This window comes from Vulpes vulpes, chromosome X, assembly GCF_048418805.1.
Source record: "Vulpes vulpes isolate BD-2025 chromosome X, VulVul3, whole genome shotgun sequence".
Taxonomy (NCBI): domain Eukaryota; kingdom Metazoa; phylum Chordata; class Mammalia; order Carnivora; family Canidae; genus Vulpes; species Vulpes vulpes.
In genome coordinates this window covers 61,771,551-61,797,089 of record NC_132796.1, presented here as the reverse complement: position 1 = coordinate 61,797,089, position 25,539 = coordinate 61,771,551, and the positions used below count along the sequence as shown (strand labels likewise).

Below are 25,539 nucleotides of genomic sequence, written 5' to 3'. Positions count from 1 at the left end.
CACCTTAGCTCTTCCTCTTTCCAGTTCTATCTTAAAAAGAAAAAAAAAAAACCCTTCCAGACTAACTTCACTCCTTTGGGGCCATACTGTTACCACATTGGTCTCCAAAGTGCCATTTATGTTTTATAATATCTCTATGTTAGTTCACCTTCTTGTTGTAAGAGTACTGTGATGATTAGAGATTAATATTTGATCATTTATTTGAAGATACTGGAGCATTTTGGGAGACAGGTGCTATAAGTATAGGATATGTTTGTTGCTATTATTATTATGGCTTATCAATTAACTGCATTCCCATCTCTCATGGACTTCATAAGGACTTAGGAGTTAATAGCTGAGTACTTTGAATTTCCTTTATTACTTTTTTGTCTTTGTTTCTAGGAATCTTTAATGACATTTTAAAAGGTACTTAATAAAAGAATGCATCTCCATCTGTGAAAGTGCTTTGGTAGTGCACTCCAACTTTATTCAAGTATTTGTGAACGTTAGCGTATTATGAAATTTTGATAGTTGTAGAAACTTTAAAATCATTAAATTCTCAGCCAATACGGAGGATCCCTGGGTGGCTCAGTGGTTTAGTGCCTGCCTTTGGCCCAGGGCACGATCTTGGGTCCCAGGATCGAGTTCTGCATGGGGCTCCCAGCATGGAGCCTGCTTCTCCCTCCTCCTGTGTCTCTGCCTCTCTCTCTATGTCTATCATGAATAAATAAATAAATAAAAATCTTAAAAAAAATTCTCAGCCAATACAAATGGCATTATGATTTGAGAAAAATGGAAATCATTAGTTAATGACTTTGCTAAAATAACTCTCAGGCAAATATTCGACTTAAAAAATAATAGTAATATGTGTTGAATGGGTATAGTTAGCAGGGATCATTTTTGAACAACTTCATTGAGACAAAATTTCCATACTGTGAAATTCACAAATTAAAATCATACAGTTAAAAAATAATAATAAAATCATACAGTTGAGTCATTTTTTCACAGAGCTATTCAAATGCCACCACAACCAAATTTTAGAATATTTTAAACTTCAAAAATGAATGACCTACCCATTAGCATGACAAATATCCCATCCCAGCACTACACAATCACTAATCTTTTTTCTGTCTTATGAATTTGCCTATGCTGGATATTACTTTTCATCTTTTTAAAAAGATTTTTAAAATTTATTCATTTGAGAGAAAAAGGGAGAGAGAGCAAGAGCATGAGCATGTGGGAGGGTTAGAGGGAGAGAGAGAAGCAGACTCCCTGCTGAGCATGGAGCTGATGTAAGGCTTGATCCCAGGACACCAGGATCATGACCTGAGACAAAGGCAGATGCTTAACTGCCTGAGCCACCCAGGTGCTCTATTCTGGATATTATTTTAAATGGAATCATACAATATATGGCCTTTTGTGACTGGTTTCTTTCAGTTAGCATGTTTTCAAGGTTTGTCCATGTTGTAATATGTATCAGTACTACATTATTTTTTATTTCTCTATGATATTCACCTGTGTGTATATAGCATGTATGGCTTATCTGTTCATTAGTTAATGGATATTTGATTTGTTTCCACATTTGTTTTTCATGAATAATGCTGCTGGAAGCATTCATATACAAATTTTTATGTGGACATGTATTCAAATATCTTGAATCTATATCTGGAAGTAAATTTCTAATATTATAACTCTGTGCTTAAAATTCTGAGGAACTGTAAAAATTTTTCAAACTCCCACCATCATTGTATAAGGTGTCCAATTTCTCCACATCTTTTTTTTTTAATTTTTTTTCTTTATTTATTTATGATAGTCACACACAGAGAGAGAGAGAGAGAGAGAGAGAGAGGCAGAGACACAGGAAGAGGGAGAAGCAGGCTCCATGCACCGGGAGCCCGACGTGGGATTCAATCCTGGGTCTCCAGGATCACGCCCTGGGCCAAAGGCAGGCGCCAAACCACTGCGCCACCCAGGGATCCCTAATTTCTCCACATCTTGATCAACAATTTTTATGTAGATCATTTTGATTATAGCCACTATCATTGGTGTAAAATATCTGATATAATTTTTTTTTTATTCGTGAGAGACACACAGAGATAGAGGCAGAAACACAGGCAGAGGGAGAAGCAGGCTTTATGCAGGGAGTCCGATGTGGGACTCGATTCCGGCACTCTGGGATCATGCCTTGAGCCGAAGGCAGACACTCAACCCTGAGCCCCCCAGGCGCCCCTCTGATGGAATTTTTATCTGCATTGCTCTAATAGTTAATGATGTAACCTTATTTTCATGTACATATTGGCCATTTGAACATCTTATTTGAAGAAATGTCTGGAAATAATTTGTCCTTTTTTCCCCAATTGTTTATTTTTTTTCTGAGTTGTAAGCGTATTTACATATTTTATACCCCAGTCCTTATCAGAGTTAGGACTTGCAGATATTTTCTCCCACTTCATATTTTTCCTTTCTCAAGGGTATTTTTTATACACAAACATTTTTAATCTTGATGAAGTTCAATTTATCTGTTGTTTCTATTGTTAATTGTGCTGTGGTGTTCTATCTAAAAAACTATTACCTAAGCCAAAATAACAAAGACTGGATCCTGCCTTTTTTCCTAAGGATTTTATACTTGTGTCATTTACATGTAGTATTTTCATCTGTTTTGAGATAGTTCTTGTGTATGGTGTGAGGCAGGAGTTTATCTGGATTCTTTTGCATATGGATATCCAGCTGTCCCATCCCCACTTATTGAAAAGATGATACATTCCCCATTAAATGTCTTTTCAACCTTCTCAAAATCAGTGATCATATGTAAGAGTTTATTTCAGGATCTCAATTCTACTTGATTGACATATATGCTAATATTACACTATTTGCTAGTACCATGCTATTTTTGTTGCTGTAGCTTTGTGGTTAGTTTTGAAATTGGGAAATGTGAGTCTTCCAACTGTGTTCTACTTTTTCTAAATTATGTTGGCTATTCTGGATCCTTCATATTTGCATATGAGTTTTAGTATCAGCTTATCAATTTCTGCAAAAAGCCAGCTAGAATTTTAATAGAGATCACGTTCAGTTTGTGGACCAATTTGAGTAGTTTTGCCATATATTCTGCTTTCTGATTCATGAACATGGTAGCCTTTCTACTAATTAGATTTAAAAAAATTTTAACAATGTGTTCTGCTTTCAGTAGATAAGGCTTGCACTTATTTTGTTAAATTTATTCTTAAGTATATAACTTTTTGGATGCTATTTTAAATGAAATTTCTTAGTTAATTGTTGGATTTTTAATTGATTTTTGTATATTGAACTTAAATCCTGAAAAAGTGCTGAATTGAAGTACTAGTTATGATAGACATTAGTGGATTCCTTAGAGTTTCTATATATACCATCATGTCATCTACAAGCACAGGTAATTTTACCTGTGTGAAACCTGAATGCATTTTTTTCTTTACTAATTGCTAATACCTTCAGTACAAGACTGAATAGAACTGGTAAGACCAGATATCTTTATCTTCTTGATCTTAGGTTGAAAACATTCCATCTCTTACAATTAAATATGATATTATCTGTGAATTTTTTGTAGATACTCTTTATCTGGATGAGGAAATGCCCTTTCATTCATGGTTTGTTGAGGGCTTTTATCATGAAAAGGTGTTGGATTTTTGTCAAATGCTATTTCTGCACTTAATAAGATATTCATTTTTTATTCATTCTATTAATATAAAGTATTGCACTGATTGACATTCTTTTTTCTTTTCTTTTTATTGTTTTGGTATTTATTTTGTATATCTTCTTTCAGTTAATTTACATAAAGCACTGTATAAGGTGAAAATGCTCATTAATTATTTCAATTATATTGTGAAAGTATTACAAGAAGTTTAGTTAACATTCATCATCTCCTATAGATACAAACAAAAATGTTATTTTTCTTGTGATGAGAATCTGTGGGAACTATATATACTCTTAACTTTCAAATATACCAATACAGCTAGGTTAACTATAGTCATGTTGTACATTACATTTCTAGTAGTTATTTGCCTTGTAAATGAAAGTCTGTATATTTTGACAACCTTCTACCAATATCCTCCTCCCCTTACCTCCACCCCTGATAACTGCAAATATGACCTTTTTTCTATAAGGTGGTGTTTTATTCTTGTTAAATACTACATATAAGTGGGATCATATAGTATTTGTGTTTTTCTGCTTGACTTATTTTTACATAGCATAATGACTTCAAGGTCCATCCATGTTATTGCCAATGGCAGGATTTCCTTTTTTTTATGGCAGAATAATATTCTTCTGTGTGTGTGTGTGTGTATGTGTGTGTGTGTACCATAACTTATTTATCCATTCACCCATCAGTGGAAATTTAAGTTGCTTCTGTGTCTTGGCTATTGTAAAAAACAATACTGCTGTGAATGTGGGACTGCAGATATTTCTTTGACATAGATTTTTAGTGTCCTTCGGATACTTCCCAGAAGTGGAATTGCTGGATCATACAGTAGTTCTACTTTTAATATTTTGAAGAAACTCCATACTATTTTGCACAGTAGCTGTATCAATTTGCAATCTAACCAACATTGCACAAGGGTTGCCTATTCTCCACATCCACACCAATGTTTGTTATCTCTTGTCATTTTTTATGATAGCCATTTCAACAGGCATGAAATGATATCTCATTATGATTTTGATTTGTATTTCTTTTAAGATAAGTGATGTTGAGCAGTTTTTCATGTATGTGTTGGCTCTTCATATATCTTCTTTGGAAAATGTCTATTGAGGTCCTGTGCTCAGTTTTTAACCAGATCATAAGAATTTTGATATTGCTATGTATGAGTTCTTTATATAATTTGAATATTAGCTGTTTATCAGATACGTGTTTTACAAATATTTTTCCCATTACATATATGTCTTTACATTTTCTTGATCATTTCTTTGGATGTGCAGAAGCTTTCTTGTTTGATGTAGTTCCACTTATTTTTTTTTAAGATTTTATTTTTAAGCAATCTCTACACCCAACATGGGGCCCGAACTCACAATCCTACAAACAAGAATTGCATGCTTGGAGCCCCTCGGTGGCTCAGCCATTTAAGTGTCTGACTTTGGCTCAGGTCCTGATAGCTTAAGGTCCCGGGATCAAACACCATGTCAGGATCCCTGCTCAGCAGGGAGTCTGCTTCTCCCTCTCTCTCTGCCCCTTCCCACTGTTTTTTTTTTCTCTCTCTCAAATAAAAACATAAATTTTTTTTTTAAAAAAAGAATCACATGCTTCACTGAGTGAGCCAGCCAAGTGCCCCCAGTTCCACTTGTTTATTTTTTTACTGCACTGCTTGTGTTTTAAATATCATATACCAAAAAAGTTATCACCAAGACCCATGTCAAGGAGATTTTTACCTATCCTTTCTGCTAGGAGTTTTATGGTTTACAATCTTACCTTTAAGTCTTTAATCCTTTTTGAGTTTATTTTTGTAAGTCTTGTATCATTATTTTGTATGTGAATATACAATTCTTCCAGAGCCATTTATTGAGGAGACTGTTTTCTTCATTGAGTATTCTTTGCTTTTTTGTCAAATATTAGTTGACCATATATGCATTAACTCATTTCTAGGGTCTCAATTCTGTTCCATTCATCTATATGCCAGTACATACTGCTTTGATTACTATCATTTTTTATCTTGCTTGAAGTCAGGAAGTATGATTCCCCCTTCTTTGTTCTTTCTCAGGATTGTTTTGGCTATCTGGAGTCTTTGGTGGTTCCATATAAATTTTAGGGTTATTTCCTACTCTGGTAAAAAATATGTCATTGGAATCTTGATAGAGAATGCATTGAATCTATAGATGGATTTTGATAGTATGGACATTTTAACAATATTAATTTTTCCAAAACATGAACATAAGATATTGTTTCATTTATTTGTGTCTTTTTCAATATATTTCATCAATGCCATGAAGTTTTTAGAATAGAGGTATTTCACTTTTTTGGTTAAGTTTGTTCTTAAGTATTTTATTCTTTTTGATTCCAGTGAAAGTGAAATCATTTTCTTTATTTCTTTTTCAAATAATTTGTTGTTAGCATACAGAAATATTACTGATTTTTGCATGTTAATTTTTTCTTGCAACTATATTGAATTTGTTGATTGGATATAGGTTTTTTGTGGAGTCTTTAGGGTTTTCTACATATAATATCATGTCATCTCCAGATAGAGCCAATTTTATGTCTTTTCCAATTCTGATGCCTTTTCCTTTCCTTACCTGATTGTTGTGGCTAGGACTTCCAGTACTAGGCTAAATAAGAGTGATGAGTGGGCACAGTTGTCTTATTTCTTATCCTAGAGGAAAAGAGTTAAACCATTGAATATTGAGTATAATGTTATTTGTGGACTTTTTATATATGGCTATTTTTAAAAGATTTTTTAAATTAATATATTCATGAGAGAGAGAGAGAGAGAGGTAGAGACACAGGCAGAGGGAGAAGCAGGCTCCATGCCAGGAGCCTGAAGCGGAACTCGATCCTGCGACTTTAGGACCACGCCCTGCTCCAAAGGCAGGCGCTAAACTGCTGAGCCACCCCGGGATCCCCCATATATGGCTATTTTTAATGTTGAGATCTCTTCCTGCTATGCCTAATTTATTAAGACGTTTTAGCATTAATAGATGTTGAGTTTTGTCAAAATCTTTTTCTGCATCAACTGAGATGATTATATAATTTTTCTCTTTCATTCTATTAATGAATACCTTGTATCACATTGATTGATTTGTGTATGTTAAACCATCTTTAGGGATAAATCACGCTTGAATATGGTGAATGATCCTTTTAATGGGCTGCTGGATTTGGTTTGCAAGTATTTTATTTTATTTTATTTTATTTTATTTTATTTTTTACATGTTGGACATTAAGATTTAAACTTAGGTCCTTCACCAGTCTCTTTCTTCTGCCTTTCAGTCTTTCTCAGGCTGCTTTTACTTACCACTGAAGTGGGGTGACTGCAGGTGGAGTGAGGTGTGAGAGATCACATGCTGGCATTGGTGATTTTTCTCTTTAAGGTTTAATTTTGATAAAGTTGAATTTATTTTTTTCCTTTCATGAATTGTGCTTTGCTTTTTCCCCCCTGTATCTAAACCCAAGAACATGCAGATTTTCTTACATTTTTGTCTAGCAGTTTTGTAAATTTGTGTAAATATAGTGTGTACATACGAGTATAATTAAGCCTGATTCATTTTGAGTTATTTTTTATGCAAAGTGTGAGGTACATATTGTTCACTTTTTAAAAACGGGTGTCCATGTGTTCTAGCAGTTTGTTAACAGAAAAAAATATTTGTCCTCCATTGAGTTGCGTTTGTGAAACATCCAGTTATGTGAGTCTGTTTCTAGGCTCTCTATTCTGCTCTACTAATCTACATAATTAACTAAATATGTCCATTATTTAGTTAATGCCACACTGTTTTCATTACTATACGTAAGTCCGGAAGTTTGGTAGTGTGAGTACTCTGACTTCATTCTTTTTTTCAGAATTGTTCTGCCTATTCTAGTGCCTTTGCCTTTCTATATGCTCTAAATAAATTTTAAAGTCTATTTTTGTCAATTTCTACAAAAAAACATTCATTTTTAGGGAAATGTATTGAAACTATAGAACAATTTAGAGAAAATTATAATCTTAACTAAGGATCCATGAATAATGCATATTAATCCATTTATGTAGGTCTTTGATTTCTCTACATTTTTCTATATTTTTTAGTATACACACCTTTTATATCCTTCATTACTTATTCCTAATTATTTAATATTTTTGGTACTCTTGTAAACGGTATTTGGTTTTTTGTTTTCAATTTCTTATTGTTTGTTGCTATTATATAGATGCACAGTTGCTTTTATATATTTTCATTCTACATTCTTCTAAAAGTCATTCAGCTCCAATAGCTATTTTTGTAGATTCCATTCAATTTTCTACATAATCATATTTTTTGTGAACATGATTTTCTTCCTTTCTTTATCTGGATGACTTTTCTTTAGCTTGCCTAGTTGCACTAATTTGAATTTCCAATAGAATGTTGGAGATAAGTGGTGAAAATGGACATCCATTTATTGTCACCGATCTTAGGGCTAAAGTATTTAGGCTTTTATATTAAGTATGATATTGGTTGAAATTTTTTGTAGATGACCATTGTCAGATTGAGGAAGTTCCTTTTTATTTGTAGTTTGCTGAGAAGTTTTCTTTAATGATTTTATTTATTTGAGAGAGAGAAAGAGAGAGAGAGCACACGCAGGAGAAGCAGCAGATGGAGAAGGAGAAGCAGGCTCCCCGCTAGGCAGGGATTCCAATGTGGGGCTTGATCTCAGGACTCTAGGATCATGACCTGAGCCAAAGGCAGATGCTCAACCAACTGAGCCACCCAGTCGCCCCTTGCTGAGAGTTTTTTTTTTATGAATGGATGTTGGATGTTGTCAAGTGATTTTTCTTCATCTCAGATAACTCTTAAAAGATTATTAATATGGTGAATTACATTGATTTCTTTTTTTTGGTTTCAAGTTTTTACTTAAATTCCACTTAGTTAACATATAGTGTAATATTAGTTTCAGGAGTAGAATTTAGTAATTCATCACTTACATATAACACTCAGTGCTCTAAATAAAATCTTTAAAAATAAATAAAAAATAAATTGGGAAGCCCTGGGGGCTCGGTGCTTTAGTGCCGCCTTCAGCCCAGGGCATGATCCTGGAGACCTGGGATTGAGTCCCATGTTGGGCTCCCTGCATGGAGCCTGCTTCTCCCTCTGCTTGCGTCTCTGCCCCCTCCCTCTCTCTGTCATGAATAAATAAATAAAATCTTAAAAAAAATAAACAGTGCTCCTCAAAAGTACCTTCCTTAATACTCATCACAGATTTAGCTCAATGCTCTACTCCCCTCCCCTCCAGCAGCCCTCAGTTTGTTCTCTATAGTTAAGACCAACCCCACATTCCTGGGACAAGCCCCACATCATCATGATGCAGTATCCTACTACTGTGTTGTTGGATTTGATTTGCTAAAATTTTGTTATAATTTTGCATCTATGTCAATGAGAGGTGTTGATCTGAGTTTTCTTATAAAAGAAAACTGTCTGATTTATAAGTATAATGCCAAACCTGTAAAATGAGTTATGAAGTATTTTTTCTTCTTCGATTTTTTGGTAAAAGTATATATATAGCTGGTCTTATTTTTTCCTCAGATGTTTGATAGAGTTCACTAATGAAGCCATCTGTGCCTGGAGTTTACAGTGTGGGATTTTAATTTCTTCAATATAGGACTATACAGGCTATCTATTTCTTCTTGAATAGCTTTAGTAGTGTTTTTCTTGTTTAATTGTGTAAAAAACATAACATAAAATTCACCATATTACCTATTATTACGTGTAGAGTACTAGATTGTTAATTATATTCACACTGTTATGAATCAGATTTCCAGAAGTTTTTCATCTTGCAAAACTGAAACTCTATAGCCATTGAACTACAATTCCTCATTTCCTCCTTCCATTATCCCCTGGAAGTCATCGTCCTACTTCCTGTTTCCATGAGTTTGAATACTTTAGCTTCTTCATATAAGTAGATTCATACAGTATTTATCTTTTTTTGTGACTGGTTTATTTCATAGAGCATAAGGTTATCAAGGTTCATTCATGTGGTAGAATGTGACAGGATTTCCTTCTCTTTTTTTAATTTTTTTAAAGTTTTATTTATTTATGATAGTCACACACACACACACAGAGAGAGAGAGAGGCAGAGACACAGGCAGAGGGAGAAGCAGGCTCCATGCACCGGGAGCCCGGTGCGGGATTCGATCCCGGGTCTCCAGGATCGCGCCCTGGGCCAAAGGCAGGCGCCAAACCACTGCACCACCCAGGGATCCCAGGATTTCCTTCTCTTTTTGAGACTCTATACAATGTATACAGCCATACATTGTAGATATATACAACATTTTCTTTATCCATTCATCCAAAGATGGATATTTGGTTTGCTTCCACCTCTTAACTAATTGTGAATATTTTTTAATAAATATATCAGGCAAATATCTCTTCAATATCCTGCTTTTAATTCTTTTGGGTATATACCAAGCAGTAAGATTAGATTGCTGGATCATATAGTAATTTTATTTTTAATTTTTTTGAAGAACTACCATACTTCCCATAGTAGCTACGCCATTTTACATCCCATCAACAATGCACAACAGTTCCAGTTTCTTTACATCCTAACAACAGTTTTTTTTTTAAGTGCTCCCACAATGAGTGAGACAATACCTCATTTTGGTTTTGATTTACATTTCTCTAATTATTACTACTGTTAAGCATCTTTTCATATCCTTGTTGGCTTGCCAGTATTTCTTTTTTCTTTTTTTAATATTTTATTTATTTATTCATGAGAGAGAGAGAGAGAGAGACAGAGAGAGACAGAGACACAGGCCGAGGGAGAAGCAGGCTCCATGCAGGGAGCCTCATGTGGGACTCGATCCTGGGTCTCCAGGGTCAGGCCCTGGGCTGAAGGCGGTGCTAAACTGCTGAGCCACCCAGGCTGCCCAAGTTTGCCAGTATTTCAATGAGAATTTGAGCATTTATATTCATCAGTGCTATTGGCTTGTAATGTTCTTTTCTGATAGTGCCCTTTTCTGCCCTTGGTATCAGGGTAATGCTGCCCATATGAAATGAGTTTCAGAGTGTTCCCTTCTCTTGGGCTTTTTAGAAGATTTTGAGAAGAATTGCCATTAATTCTTCCTTAAATGTTTCCTAAAAGTTACCAGTGAAGTCATTTGAACCTGGGACTTTTTTTGTTGGGAGATTTTGGATTATGGGTTCAATCTCCTTATGAGTAATTGGTCTGTTCAAATTTTCTTTTTATTCCTAATTGAACCTTATTACCCTTCACATTTCTGTGGAGTCAGTAGTAATGGTTTATTTTTCACTTATAATTTTGTTAAGTTATGGTCTAACTCTCATTTCTGTATGTAATCAACTAAAGGTTTGTCAAATTTGCCATTAAAACAACAACAACTCTTAGGTTTGTCAATTTTTCCTAATTTTTCTGTTTTCTGTTTCATTTATTTCTATTTATTAAATCCTTCTATCTGCTACTTTTGGGTTCAGTTTGTTCATTTTTAGTTTCTTGAAGCATAGAGATAGATTATTTGAGATCTTTCTTGTTTTGTAATATAGGCATTTGCTCTTATTAACTTTGTTTTCAAAATGGCTTTTGCTGAATCCTACATATTTTGGAGTGTTGTATTTCCATTTTTGTTGGTCTCAGGATTTTTTAATCTTCCCTTTAATTTTTTCATTGATTCATTGGTTATTCAAGAGAATATTGTTTAATTTCCATGTATTTGTGAGTTTACACTTTTCCTCCTATTATTGATTTCCAGTTTATTCAATTGTGGTGAGAAAAGAAACTTGGTATGATTCCAGTCTCCTTGAATTTACTAAGACATGTTTTGTGACCTAACATAATGCCTGTCTTGGAAAATGTTCCATGTGCACTTAGGAAGAATGTGTATCGGGCTATTGTCAAATACAATGATCCGTATAGGTCTGTTAGCCCCATTTGGTCTATATGGTAGTTCAAGTTTGCTGTTTTTTTATTGATTCCTAGTCAAGATGATCTTCTTGATACTGTAGAATTAAAGTCCCCAGTTGAAAATGATATTAACTGTGGGTTTTTCCTATATGGCCTTTATTATGTTGTGATACTTTCCCTCTAACCCTGTTTTGTTGAATTTTTTTTTTTTATCATGAATGGATGTTGTACTTTGTCAAATGATTTTTTCTGCATCTATTGAAATGATTATATGACTTTTATTTTTTATCTTTTTATTTAGATTCTACTTAGTTAATATACAGTGCAATGTTAGTTTGAGGTGTACAATTAGGTGATCAATTACAACAATTGCTCTCCTTAATTTTTAACCCACCCACACATCCAATTCCCCTCTGGTAACCATGAGTTTGTTCTCTATACTTAAAAGTCAGTTTCTTGGTTTGCTATTCTTTTTCTTTCTCCCTATATTCATTTGTTTTGTTTCTTAAATTCTACATATGAGTGAAATCATATGATATTTGACTTTCTCCAACTGACTTATTTTGCTTAGCAGGATACTGTCTCACTCCTTCCATGTCATTGAAAATGGTATGATTTCATTCTTTTTAATGGCTGAGTAATATTTCATTGTATACATATACTACTTCTCCTTTAGGCATTCATCAGTTGGTGGAAATTTGGGTTATTTCCATAATTTGCCTATTGTAGATTATGCTGCTATAAACATTGAGGTGCATGCATTCCTTTAAATTAGTATTTTTTCATTTTTAGGGTAAATACCATGTTGTGCAGTTACTGGATCCTAGGGCAGTTCTACTTGTAACTTTTTAAGGAACGTCCATACTGTTTTCCAGAGTAGCTGCACCAGATTGCATTCCCACCTACAGTGTAAGAGTGATACCCTTTCTCCACATCCTTAAAACACAAACACCTGTTCTTTCTTATGTTAATTTTAGCAATACTGACAGTTATCTCATTATAGTTTTGGTTTGTGTTTCTCTGATGTTGGGGGATGTTGAACATCTTTTCATGTGTCTGTTAGCCATCTAGATGTCTTTTTTGGAAAAATGTTGATTCATGTCTTTCCATTTTTAAAAGGGATTATTTGGTGTTGGGAGTTGAATTTGATAAATTCTTCATATAATTTGGATACTAACCCTTTATCAGATATATCATTTGCAAATATCTTCTCCCATTCCATAGGTTGGTTTTTTAGTTTTGTTGATTGTTTCCTTTGCTGTTTAGAAGCTTTTTACCTTGATGAAGTCCCAATAATTCATTTTTGCTTTTGTTCCCTGGCCTCAGGAGATGTAACTAGTAAGAAGTTGTTATTGCTTAAGTCAAAGAGGTTATTGCCGGGTTCTCCTCTCTCCTGTCTCACATTTAGGTCTTACATCCATTTTTAATTTATTTTTGTATATGGCCTAAGAAAGTGGTCCAGTTTCATTCTTCTACATGTTCCTGTCCAGTTTTCCCAACAAAAAAAGTCTTTTTTTTTCCTTTGGATATTCTGTCCTGCTTTGTCAAAAATTAAGTGACCATATAGTTTTGTGTTCATTTCTCGGTTTTCTATTCTGTTCCAGTGATGCATTTGTTTTTATGCCAGTACCCTAGTGTCTTGATCACTATAGCTTTGTAATGTAGCTTGAAATCTGGAATTGTGATGACTCCACCTTTGCTTTTTTTTTTTTTAAGTTGCTTTGGCTACTCAGAGTCTTTTTTGATTCTATACAAACTTTAAGATTGTTTGTTTTAGCTCTTTGAAAAATGATTTTGGTATTTTAATAAAGATTGCATTAAATATATAGATTGCTTTGAGTAGCATAAATGTTTTAAACGATATTTGTTTTCCCAATCCATGAATATAGAATATTTTTCCATTTTTTATGTCCTCTTCAATTTCTTTCATCAGTGTTTTATACTTCTCACAGTACAGTTCTTTTACCTGTTTCATTAGATTTATTTCTAGGTATCTTATGGGGTTTCGTGCAATTGTAAATGGGATTAATGCCTTGATTTCTCTTTCTGCTGCTTCACTATTGGTGTATATATTTCTGTACATTGGTTTTGTATCATGAAACTTTACTGAATTCATATATCAGTTTTGGCAATATTTTGGTGCAGTGTCTCAGGTTTTCTGCATACTGTATCATGTCACCTGCAAATAGTGAAAAGTGACCTCCTTCTTGCCTTTTGGATACCTTTAATTTCTGTTTTCTGATTGCTGTGGCTAGGATTTCCAATATTATGTAAGATAACAGTGGTCAGAGTGGACATCCCTATCTTTTTCCTGACAATAAAGGAGAAGCTCTCAACTTTTCCCCATTGAGGACGATATTAGCTGTTTGTTTGTTGTATATGGAATTTTTTTGCTGAATATGTTCTCTCTAATCCTACTTTGTTGACTTTTTTTGTCAGGAATAGATATTGTACTTTGCCAAATGGTTTTTCTGCATTTATTGAGAGAATCGGATGGTTCTTATAATTTCTTTTATTACTGTTGACTGATTTGTGAATAGAGATCCATTCTGTATCCCAGGAATAATCCCACTTGATTATGATGAATGATTTTTTTAAAGATTTTATTTATTTTTTCATGAAAGACACAGGGAGAGAAAGAGAGAGGCAGAGACACAGGCAGAGGGAGAAGCAGGCTCCATGCAGGGAGCCTGAGTGGGACTGGATCCCAGGTCTTCAAGATCATGCCCTGGGCTGAAGGCAGTGCTAAACTGCTGAGCCACCCGGGCTGCCCGGTGAATGATTATTTTAATGTACTTTCGGATTTGTTATGCTTGTATTTAATTGAGAATTTTATATCCATATTCATCAGGGATATTGGCCTATTGTTCTCTTATTTAGTGGAGTCTTCATGTATCCGATTTTGGTTTCAGGGTAATGCTAGCCTCCTAGAATGAATTTTTAAAAAGATTTTATTTATTTTTTTCATGAGAGACACAGAGAGAGGCAGAGACATAGGCAGAGGGAGAAACAGGCTCCCTGTGGGGAGCCTGCTTTGGGACTCAATCCCATTACCCTGGAATCAGGACTGGAGCTAAAAGCAGATACTCAACCACTGAGCCACCCAGGTGCCCCTGATAGAATGAATTTTGAAGTTTTCCTTCCATTTCTATTTTTTTTGAATAGTTTGTTTAAATGTTTGGTAGAATTCACCTGTGAAGCCACCTGGCCCTGGAGTTTGTTGGTAATTTTCCGATTACTGATTCAATTTCTTAGCTGGTTATCAGTCTGTTTGAGTTTTCTATTTCTTCCTATTTCAGTGTTGGTATTTATATGTTGCTAGAAATTTATCAATATTTTGCAGATTTTCTAATTTAATGCCATTCGATTTTCATATTTTCTTACAATTCTTTGTATTTCTCTGGCGTTGGTTATTTCTCCTCTCTCATTAGTGATTTTATTTATTTGGGTCTTTTTTTCTTTCAACTCTGGCTATGGGCTTACCAATTTTTTTTTCAATTTTTTCAAAAAACCAGCTCCTTGTTTCATTGAGCTAGTTTATTGTTTTTTAGTTTTTATATCATTTATTTCTGCTCTAATCTTCTATTATGTCACTCCTTCCCTGGCTTTAGGCTTTATTTGTTGTTTTTCTTCTAGCTCCTTTAGATAGATATAAGGTTCAGTTATTTATTTGAGATTTTTCTTGTTTCTTGAGGTAGGCCTGTTTTGCTTTATACTTACCTTTGAAGACCACTTTTGCTGTATCCCAAAGGTTTTGGACTGTTGCACTTTAATTTTCACTTGTTTACAATTTTGGTGGGGATGAAAATTAGTGCAGCCACTCTGGAAAACAGTATGGAGATTCTTCAAGAAGTTAAAAGTAGAACTATCCTAAGATACAGTTATTGCACTACTAAGCATTTATCCAAAGAATCCAACAATACCAATTCAAAGTGATATATGCATCATGAAGTTCATAGCAGTATTATCAACAATAGCCAAATCATGGAAAGAGCCCAAATATTACATATATTTTAGGGAAAGAGTCCAAATGTCTATCAACTGATAAAGAGATAGAATGGTGTATACACGAACACACACAATGGGATATTATTCAGCTGTAAAAAGAATGAAATCTTACCATTTGCAACAACATGGATGGATATAGAGAATATTATGTTAAGTGAAATCAATCAGAGAAAGACAAATACCATCTTATTTTACTCATATGTGGAATTTAAGAAACAAAACAAATGATCATAGAGGAAAAAGGGGAAGAGGCAAACCAAGAAACAATCTTTAAAAAAATCAAATTAACATAGAGTGTAGTATTGGTTTTAGGAATAGAAATTAGTGATTTATCACTTACATATAACACCCTGTGCTCATCCAAACAAGTGCCCTCCCTAATACCCATCACACATTCAGCCCATCCCCCCACTCATCTCCCTCCAGCAATCCTCAGTTTGTTCTCTGTAGTTAAGAGTCTGTTTTATGGTTTGTCTCCCTGTCTGTATTTATTTTTTGTTTTACCTCCCTTCCTCTATGCTCATCCATTTTGTTTCTTATATTCCACATATGAGTGAAATCTCATATTTTTCTTTCTCTTACTGACTTATTTCACTTCACATAATGTACTCTAGTTCCATCTATGTTGTTTCAAATGACAAGATTTCATTCTTTTGATGGCTAATATTCCATTGTGTGTGTATTCACCTCTTCTTTATTCATTTATCAGTCGATGGACATTTCGGCTCTTTCCATAATTTGGCTATTGCTGATAGTGCTGCTGTAAACATTGAGGTACATGAGCCCCTTCAAATCAGCATTTTTATTCCTTTGAGTAAATTCCTACTAGTACAATTACTGGATCATGTGGTAGCTCTGTTTTTAACTTTTCGAGGATGTTCCATACTGTTTTCCAGGGTGGCTGCAGCAGTTTGCATTCCCACCAACAGTGAAAAAGTGTTTCCCTTCAAGAAACAGACTAAACATAGAAAGCAAACTGATGAGTACTAGAGGTGATGTGGTTGGGGGTTGGGTTAAATAAGTGATGGTTATTAAGGAGTACACCTGTTGTGATGAGATCTGGGTGTTATATTTAAATGTTGAATCACTAAAATGTTGAATCACTAAGCTGTACCTCTGAAACTAATACTAGACTGTATATTATCTTACTAGAGTTTAAATAAAAACTTAAAAAGTATAAAGTCACCAACTATGGCTATATTATTGTTTATTTTTTTTATCTCTTTTAGTTTTTACTTTATATATTTAGGTCATCTGATGTTGGGAGCATAAACATCTACAATTATTATATTGTCTTGATGGATTGGACCCCCTTATCATTATATGATGATTTTCTTTGTCTCTTTTTACCTTTTTATAGTGTAGTCTAATTTGTCTGATATAATTATAGATATTCCTGATTTCTTTTACAGTTTTCTTGAAATATTTTTCTGTCTCTTCACTGTTAGTCTATGTATATCTTTAAAGGTAAAGTGAGTCTCTTGTAGGCGGTGTGTTATTGAATCATGCCTTTTCATACATTAAGCCATTCTGTTTCTTTTCATTTTATTTCTCCCCATCCATATTTTGGATTATAGATGTTGCAGTTTACATTTTTTTTTGTTGTATAACCAGTAACACATTTTGTTACCTATAGTTGTATTTTACTATACATTTTAACTTTTTTTTTTTTAATTAATTTTTATTGGTGTTCAATTTACCAACATACAAAAAAACACCCAGTGCTCATCCCGTCAAGTGTCCACCTCAGTGCCCGTCACCCATTCCCCTCCAACACCCGCCCTCCTCCCCCTCCACCACCCCTAGTTCGTTTCCCCGAGTTAGGAGTCTTTATGTTCTGTCTCCCTTCCTGATATTTCCCAACATTTCTTCTCCCTTCCTTTATATTCCCTTTCACTATTATTCATATTCCCCAAATGAATGAGAACATACACTGGAGGGTATTATGCTGAGTGAAATAAGTCAATCGGAGAAGGACATACATTTTAACTTTTAAACTACTGGGGTAAGCAAATTATACACCACCACTTCCATATTATAGAATCTAACTTTGACTATATATTTAAAATTACCATTGAGTTTTAGTCTACCTTTACATGTTTTTATGGAGTTATTTATCATCTTTTTACTTTCACTATTAGATCTCCCTTTAGCATTTATTGTAAGGCAGGCTTAGTATGATAAACTCCCTCAGCTTTTATTTATTCAAGAAAGTATTTCTGAAGGACAGCTTTGCTGGGTATAGATCTTTGGTTGACAGTTCTTTTCTTTTCTTTTTTAAAAAAATTATTTGGGAAAAAAGAGATAAAGTGAGAGAGAGTGTGAGAGAGAGAGAGCAAGCACATAGGTGAAAGGAGGGGCAGGGGCAGAGGGAGTAAATCTTCAAGCAGATTTCCCGGTGAATTCAGAGGCTGACACAGGGCTTGATCTCATGATCCATGAAATCATAACCTGAGCTAAAACCAAGAGTTAGATGCTTAACTTACTGAGCCACCCCTCAGGTACTCCAGTTGTTTTTTTTTTTTTTTCAATATTTTGAATGTATCATTCCATTATCTTCTGGCCTGAAGAGGTTCTGCTAAGAAATCTGCCTATGATTTTATGAGTTCCCTTGTATGTAACTTACTTTATATCACTAATTTAAAATCTTTCATTATCTTTGACTTTTGAAAATTTAGTTATAATGTATCTCAGCTTCAAGGAGGTTCAAACCATTTGGGATCCTTTGGAACTCATGGATATGGATGTTCATTTTTCTCCCCACATTTGGGAAGTTTTCAGCCATTATTGCTTCAAATATATTTTCTGTCCTATCCTCTTTCTCTTTTCCTTCTGATATTCTCATAATGTGTATATTTTTTTATCATGCCCCATAAATTCCATGGGCTTTCTTCCCTCTTTTTCATACTTTTTTTTTCCTTTTTTCCTTTTCTGTCTGTGTAATTTCAAATGGTCTATCTTCTAGGTCTCTGATTCTTTCTTCTGCATGATTGAACCTGGTTTTGAAGCTCTCCATTGAATTCTTCAGGTCAGTCATGATATTTTTCAGATCTAGGCTTTCTGGTTGTTGTTTTTGTTTTCAATGGTTTTTATTGTTGAGCTTCTCTTGTTGCTCATGCATTGTTTCCTTAATTTGATATCTTTGTGTTCTTGTAGTTCAGTTCACTAGTACACTTATTTAAAAAGGATTGTTCTAAGTTCTTTTTTTTAATGTTCATAGACCTCCATTGCTTTAGGGGCAGTTATTCAAATTTTATTAGTTTCCTTTGGTGATGTCATGTGACCTGATTTTTCATGATCCTTGATTGTTTACTTTGGTGCCTTTGCTTTCTGTTTAAGTCCCACTGTAAGCAGAGCTGTTGGATGAGGTGTGCAACTTTCCATGTTAGGTTCCTTTGATGCTTAAATGGAAAGTTGTATTCAACATTGGGAAGTGCTAAAATTAATTTCTCTACCTGAGTGGAGCAGACAGAGAAAAGGCTGGAAAGGCTCTTCGCTTTTAATCTTGACTGAAGTCAAACCACCTCACCAATTTACCTGGCTGAAGGGGGCCACTGCCTTTGCTCTGTGGATAATTAGCTATTCCTGCCAAATTCTCCACTTAAGCATTGCTGAGCTCTGCACATGTTTCAGCCAGGTTTTCTTGTCAGGTGGTACTGGGAACTACACTTAGTAGTGTATGGTAGGATGTAGCTCCCCATCTACAAACAGAATGGCCAGCCCCAAGCAACCTCCCATGTATTCCAAGTCAAGGTCCAGAGAGTCTGGAGCTATGCTCCTCAATGAAGGGAATTGCAGATTAACTCCCTTAACTTGGGAAGAGTGGGTAAACTGACTCCAATCTGGGAAAAGCTCTTTATTTATTATCTTCATTCAAGTTGTCCCACTGTCCTTGTTCCCTAGTTGAACAGTGCCACTGGCTGTGTTCTGTGGATAATCAGCTTTGCCTGCCACACTCTGTGGTAGTGATGCTGAATTATGCAGCTTCCAGGTATTCTGGCTAGCCTTTCTGATTAGGAATGGTTTAAAAAAAAAAAGGAATGGTTAAGAGCTACACTCAGCAGTTGGTTGGATTATGACTTTGCAACCTAGGAGAAAACTGTACTGCAGAGCTTGAAAGCTCTTTATTTGAGCACCCGAACTGGGCAGACCTGCACCTTGCTGAGTTCCTTGGTCAGACTGTACATCCATGTCGACTCTGTAAAAGAAGCCATACCACTGAGTGGAACTACTGCCTGGGCATTGCAGTTAAGAATTTGGTCTGCTGAAATCTGAGTAGTGGTTGCTGTGAGCCCCTGTGTATAGTGAGTCTCTTTTGCTGCTTTCAAGATTCTCTCCTTGTATGTGTCTTTTGACAGTTTGATTATAATGTATCTCCTTGTGAATCCCTTCCAATTTATCCTAGTTAGAATTGAGCTTAGTGGATTGTAGATTTTTATGTCAATGACTCTCCTCAGATTTGAGAAGTTTTCAGTTTTTATTTATTCAAATCATTTCTCTGCCCCTTTTTCTTTTCCTTTTACTTTTGAGACTTCTATAATACACATATTGGTTTGCTTGTTAATGTTCCATAAGTTTCTTAAACCCTGTTTACTTTTTCTCATCCTTTTTACTTTTTGGTCTTCAAACACAATAATATCAAATTATATTTCTTCAAGTCCACTGGTTCTTTCTTCTACCTCTTCCATTTTCTGTTAAACTCTTTTAGTTAATTTTTCACTTCAATTATTGCACTTGTGAGTTCCAAAATTCCTGTTTTGTTCTTTTTGTAATTTATATTTCTTGGATGACATTCTCATTTTGTTAATATACCTTCTTCCTTTTTTTCCCTTAGTTCTTTGTTCTTGTTTTCCTTTAGCTCTTTGAGCATATTTAAGACCATTGTTTTAACATATTTGTCTGGGAAGTCTGATGTCTTCAGGGATATATTCTACAGAATTTTTCCTTTGAATGGGCAATGTTTTCCTGTTCCTTTATACATATTGTGATTTTTTTAAAATTGGGCATTTGAGAAACAATTGTCTTCCAGTCCTTGCAGTCTGGGTCAGTGCACTTTAAGACCTTCACTAATTTGCCTGGTATAAAGGCGTAACGCCTTTGCAGGCCTTTTCTGGGCATGTGTCTCCCCTGGTCCTGTGTACATGCTTTTTATTGATTATCCTATGAAAGGTCTTCATTTCCCAAAGAGCATCACTTATGCTTCTCCTAGAACTCTAGGTTGGTCTATTATCTCCTCAATCAGTAATCTTTTTATCAAGCTGTATGTGGGTCTGTGGTGGCCTTGGAGTTTTCTTGAGCCTTGCTTGCTACTTCCTCTTATTTTCCCTAGCCTGAGATGTGATTCATGCCACTTTTAGCTATCTGAGCTCCAAGTTAGGTGCTAAAGAGATTAATCACTCAGGCAGCTCAAATCCAGGTTAGAACGCTATAAATTCAGTCTGTTCTATTCTTTGGTTCACATAAGATAATTGGAAACCAGTCTAACACTTCTCCTGAACTGTGTCACGCTCCACCAGAAAGTGAGTATGACAAGATCAAGTCAAAATTCCATAAAACTTCCTACCATTTACAATGTGTAATTTTTTGGTTGGGCTTTTGCCTGATTGCTGTAGATATTTGAATGATTTATAAAGCTACCTTAATGTAACTTTTGTCATTCTCTAATTTTTTAATATTTCCATGGGGGATGAGACTATGGAGCTGCTTATTTATCTTGCTGGCATCTCTCTGTTTTTTAAATTACAGGGTAAATGTAGTCCATATAGTGTTATTGCAAAAAATATCCAGGGTGTTTGATTTCTTTTAGATGCCTATCTTTTGGTTAAACAAGGAACCATGTGTAAAGCAAAGACTTGGAATCATAATTAATATTAAGAAACTTGGCCTAACCTAGCAGGAATTTTAACTTGATAAGAACTATAAATCTTTTTCTTTTGTTTAAGGAACTGATCTCTGAATATACCTGTAATAAAACATTTCATTTCAGTTGTATATTTATAACTTAAAGATACCATTTGACAATTTATTTTCTGATGATAGTAAAGAATTCATATTTTTATAATTTATAAAATTTCTCTTATATGAGTAAAATTAATGTAATATTATAAAATATGTTAGAGTATAATTTCAGGGTATCCAGATTTGTAATTGTATACTCCCCAAGGCCATTGGATCAGAAATAATCATTCCACATGCTAAGTTATATTATTTTTCTAATATCCTTCCATTATTTTTCACAAATAGTATCTCTAGAATCAGTATGGTGAAATCAGGTTAGTTAATGTTATGTCTGACTACTTTTTATAATTCCATTTAACATCTTGGGATTTGAGTTTCCCTGATTTTAGTCTCTTTTGCTTTATGAAATTTAACTACTAAAATTATGTAGGAAAAAGAATAATCCCAAATAGCATCTTGGTTTTTGCTTGCAAGAACTTTTCAGGATGATAAGATTTTCTAAACACAAGTTTATTATCATCACTTAATAGAAGAAAAAATCATAAGCTTAAATAAGGTGTTAGTTGCTTGGTCAAAAGTTGAAGTATTGGAATTTCAATTTGTAAAGCTTATTTCTGAAAGCTTTTCCAGATTTGGTAGAGAGATCAGAGGGAAGTATTTTTAAATCAGAGGGAAGCCAGTACATCTTTTCTTCTTTGCTCCAGAACAGATTGTTCTCTACCAGAAGCTAATTATTCCCTCCTCCCAATGGCCTACCTGCATATAATGGTCTCTAGTACATTTCCACTCTTGGCCTTTTGTTGAATTTCAGCAAGTAAAACTAGTGTGTAGTGATGGTGCATGATTAATTCAATCAATCAGCATATATTTATTGATTGCTTACCACATACCTAGCAGTATCTTCTGTGTGATAAATCTTATAATTTTAAAATATCTAGGAAGCTTTGATGATTAAAGCAGAATGATTGATAGGTTTTATTGTTCAGCTGACATTAGAATAACTGATGGAAAGCTAAAATATTGGTTTACAAATCTGTTACTGATAAACTTATCTGATAGACATGATTATTGTCTGATTATTTTAGTTAATCAATTTTTTAAATAGAATATCCAGAATATGTATAGAATTGTTTTGTGGGGTTTTTTTGTGGTTTTGTTTTGTTTTGCTTTGTTAGAGAGAGAGGGAAAGAGTGAGGGAGATGGGGTAGAGGGAGAGGGAGACCAAGAAACTGAAGCAGGCTCCATGGAGCCTGACTTGGGGTTTGATCTCACAACCATGAGATCATGACCTGAGCCAGAATCAAGAGTCAAACACTTAACTGAGCCACTCAGGTGCCCTTAGAATTGTTTTTATAAGAAAGTGTTTTGAAATCACATAAATGCTTTTTTGTATATATTCATGTGTAACTATAATTAGACTAAATTGATATGATACTTTGCCCTTAAGAATCTCATAGTCCAACAGAAATATTACAGCAGAGTCATATGTAGGGTCTAAATTGTGTAAAATGAAATGTAGTAAAATTATTTTTAAAAATCCCTTAAATCATTTATAAAAAAATCATTTATAAAAGTAACTATAAACGTGCCTTCCCGTGAATGCATACTTATGTACAGAAATATATATATATATATACATATATATATATATACATATAATTTATATTATGATATATAGTACCTATGTTAAACATAAATTTCCACAAAAAATATAAGTATGTTATAGTTGGGTTCACAAACCTTAACTATCCATATGATGTGGCTCCAGTTTATATGCCAATAAGTGTATTGCTTCCTTTGGTATATCTACTTTTAGCCATGAGAAGCAGATTTACAACATTAGGCACTTCCTTGCATTCACATCCAAAATTGTGACTCTCCAACTCTCTTTTTGTTTGAGTAGGCCAGCCATTTGGAGAGGCGGTCTTATGAGGGCCATAAAAAAACTATTCCAGTAATTTACTGTCTGTCTAGTTATCTTCAATCTCATGCAGATGACCTGTTTTCTGAAACATATTTTATATGCCTCTTCTCAATTACTACCTCCCCTAACTTTATTCCAAGCCTAGATTGCCTCTTGCCTAAACTATTTTAAGTTTCCATATTTATTCAATTTACTATACACATTGAGTTAAATCAGTCATCTTAATGTATAAAAATATATTTTGACCAAACAACTCATTTGCTTAAAAACATTCAGTGGTTCCCTATTTTCCACTGAATTAGATGTGTATGTACTTTGTTATTCATGGCTTCCCCAAAGTAACCTCAATTCTACTTTGAGGTCTAGTTGAACTGACTATTCCCAAACACATCCTATTTTATTTGACTATGCTCATGCCATTATTTCCCCCTTAAATGCTCTTTTTTATTTCTATTAAAATTCTACTCATTTTTAAAGATCCAGCTGAGATATAAATCCTCAAGTTTTTTTTTTCACTCTGAATCACTTTACCCAAAAGAGGGTTTTGAATTGAGACCTTCATTACTACCAATAACTGAGTTTACCTAATCTCTAGCACTTTGTTTATTTTTATTATTTTTTTAAATAATAAATTTATTTTTATTGGTGTTCAATTTGCCAACATATAGAATGACACCCAGTGCTCATCCCATCAAGTGCCCACCTCAGTGCCTGCCACCCAGTCACCCCCACCCCCCGCCCACCTCCCCTTCCACCACCCCTAGTTCGTTTCCCAGAGTTTGGAGTCTTCCATGTTCTGTCTCCCTTTCTGATATTTCCAACTTATTTTTCCTCCTTTCCCCTTTATTCCCTTTCACTATTATTTATGTTCCCCAAATGAATGAGACCATATAATGATTGTCCTCCGCAAGTTTAAAGTAATTTTGCCATATCTTGAACTCCTGTTGCATTTAAATTGTACCTTTCTTATGACACTTAACATAGTATTCTTTATGTTAATGTCATTCACATTCCTTTCTTAACTTTCCCTCTCGTATCATAATTCTTACCCTCCAGGAAATTATGTTTTACACATCTTTTTTTTATTTCCAATAGCACCTAAAACTCACCTATTGTAGAAGAGATGCCTGATAAATATCTGAACAGAATTCAATTAGTTACTTTGGAAAGTTATCTATCTATACTTATTTCAATAATGTTTAATATGTCAAAAAGTTATTGAAGTTCTTTTTTAATTGCTTTTAAGGCCTATGAGATTTTTTTAAATGCTCTCAGTGGTGGCAAATCTTCATCATTTGAGGGAGAATTTGATTTTGTAAAATAGAATTTATTTTAAGCCACATTTAGTGAACAATATCTATATCCAATTTGGGCTTTTATATTTTCAGTTAAATCAATGGGAATACAAAATAATGAGACAGTCTCTGGGTGTTATGGATTACCAACTTTGAAAGAAAAGTTCCCAAGATGTTTTAAACAATGGTAACAGCATTGTAATGACTTTATAATTCCTAAGTTTTCTACTTTGAAACACACAGTACTCATTTGGATGTGTAAGTTTGAATATATTTGTTGAATCAGTTTTTTCTCTTTGTCAGTTAATTTTGCAGTTTTCCAAATCAGGGTGTTAGAAAATGCATTTGGAATTTAAATGTCATTTAAATGATAAATGTGGTATGCTTTTCATTTGAAATACTATTTTTATAGCTTCTGATGAGGGAGAAATCTTATAATCACTATTGACCAAACAAAACTACCCGAATTTGAAGAATATATTTTTACAGCATTATTATTCAAAAAAGCATACAATTTTACCTGCTATCCTTGGCTTTCCTGAATTTTGCCAGAAACATAAAGAACTGAAAAAAGATTTGAAGTAAACAGGGGAAGATAGTTGAATATAGCATTTGAGTATTTTGTAACTGGTGTCACAGAATTTTTTTAAAAAGTATGAAACTTCATCTCTTCCTAATGCTCATGGAATTGATAAGATTTGTATGTGAAAGTGCTTATAAGAGTTTTCTATTTTCTTGGTTACATACAATTGACTTAAGCAGAAAACCAAATTTAATTAATTAATTAATTAATTCATTTATTTATTTTCAAACAGAGAGAGAGAGGGGGAGCTCAAGTAGAG

General features: G+C 34.1%; 1 protein-coding gene across 2 annotated transcripts in view; it reads left to right on the top strand.

Moving 5' to 3' along the window:
• HDX (highly divergent homeobox) overlaps positions 1-25,539 on the top strand; it is a 213,849-nt gene that overhangs the window by 54,442 nt on the left and 133,868 nt on the right. The window lies entirely within an intron of this gene.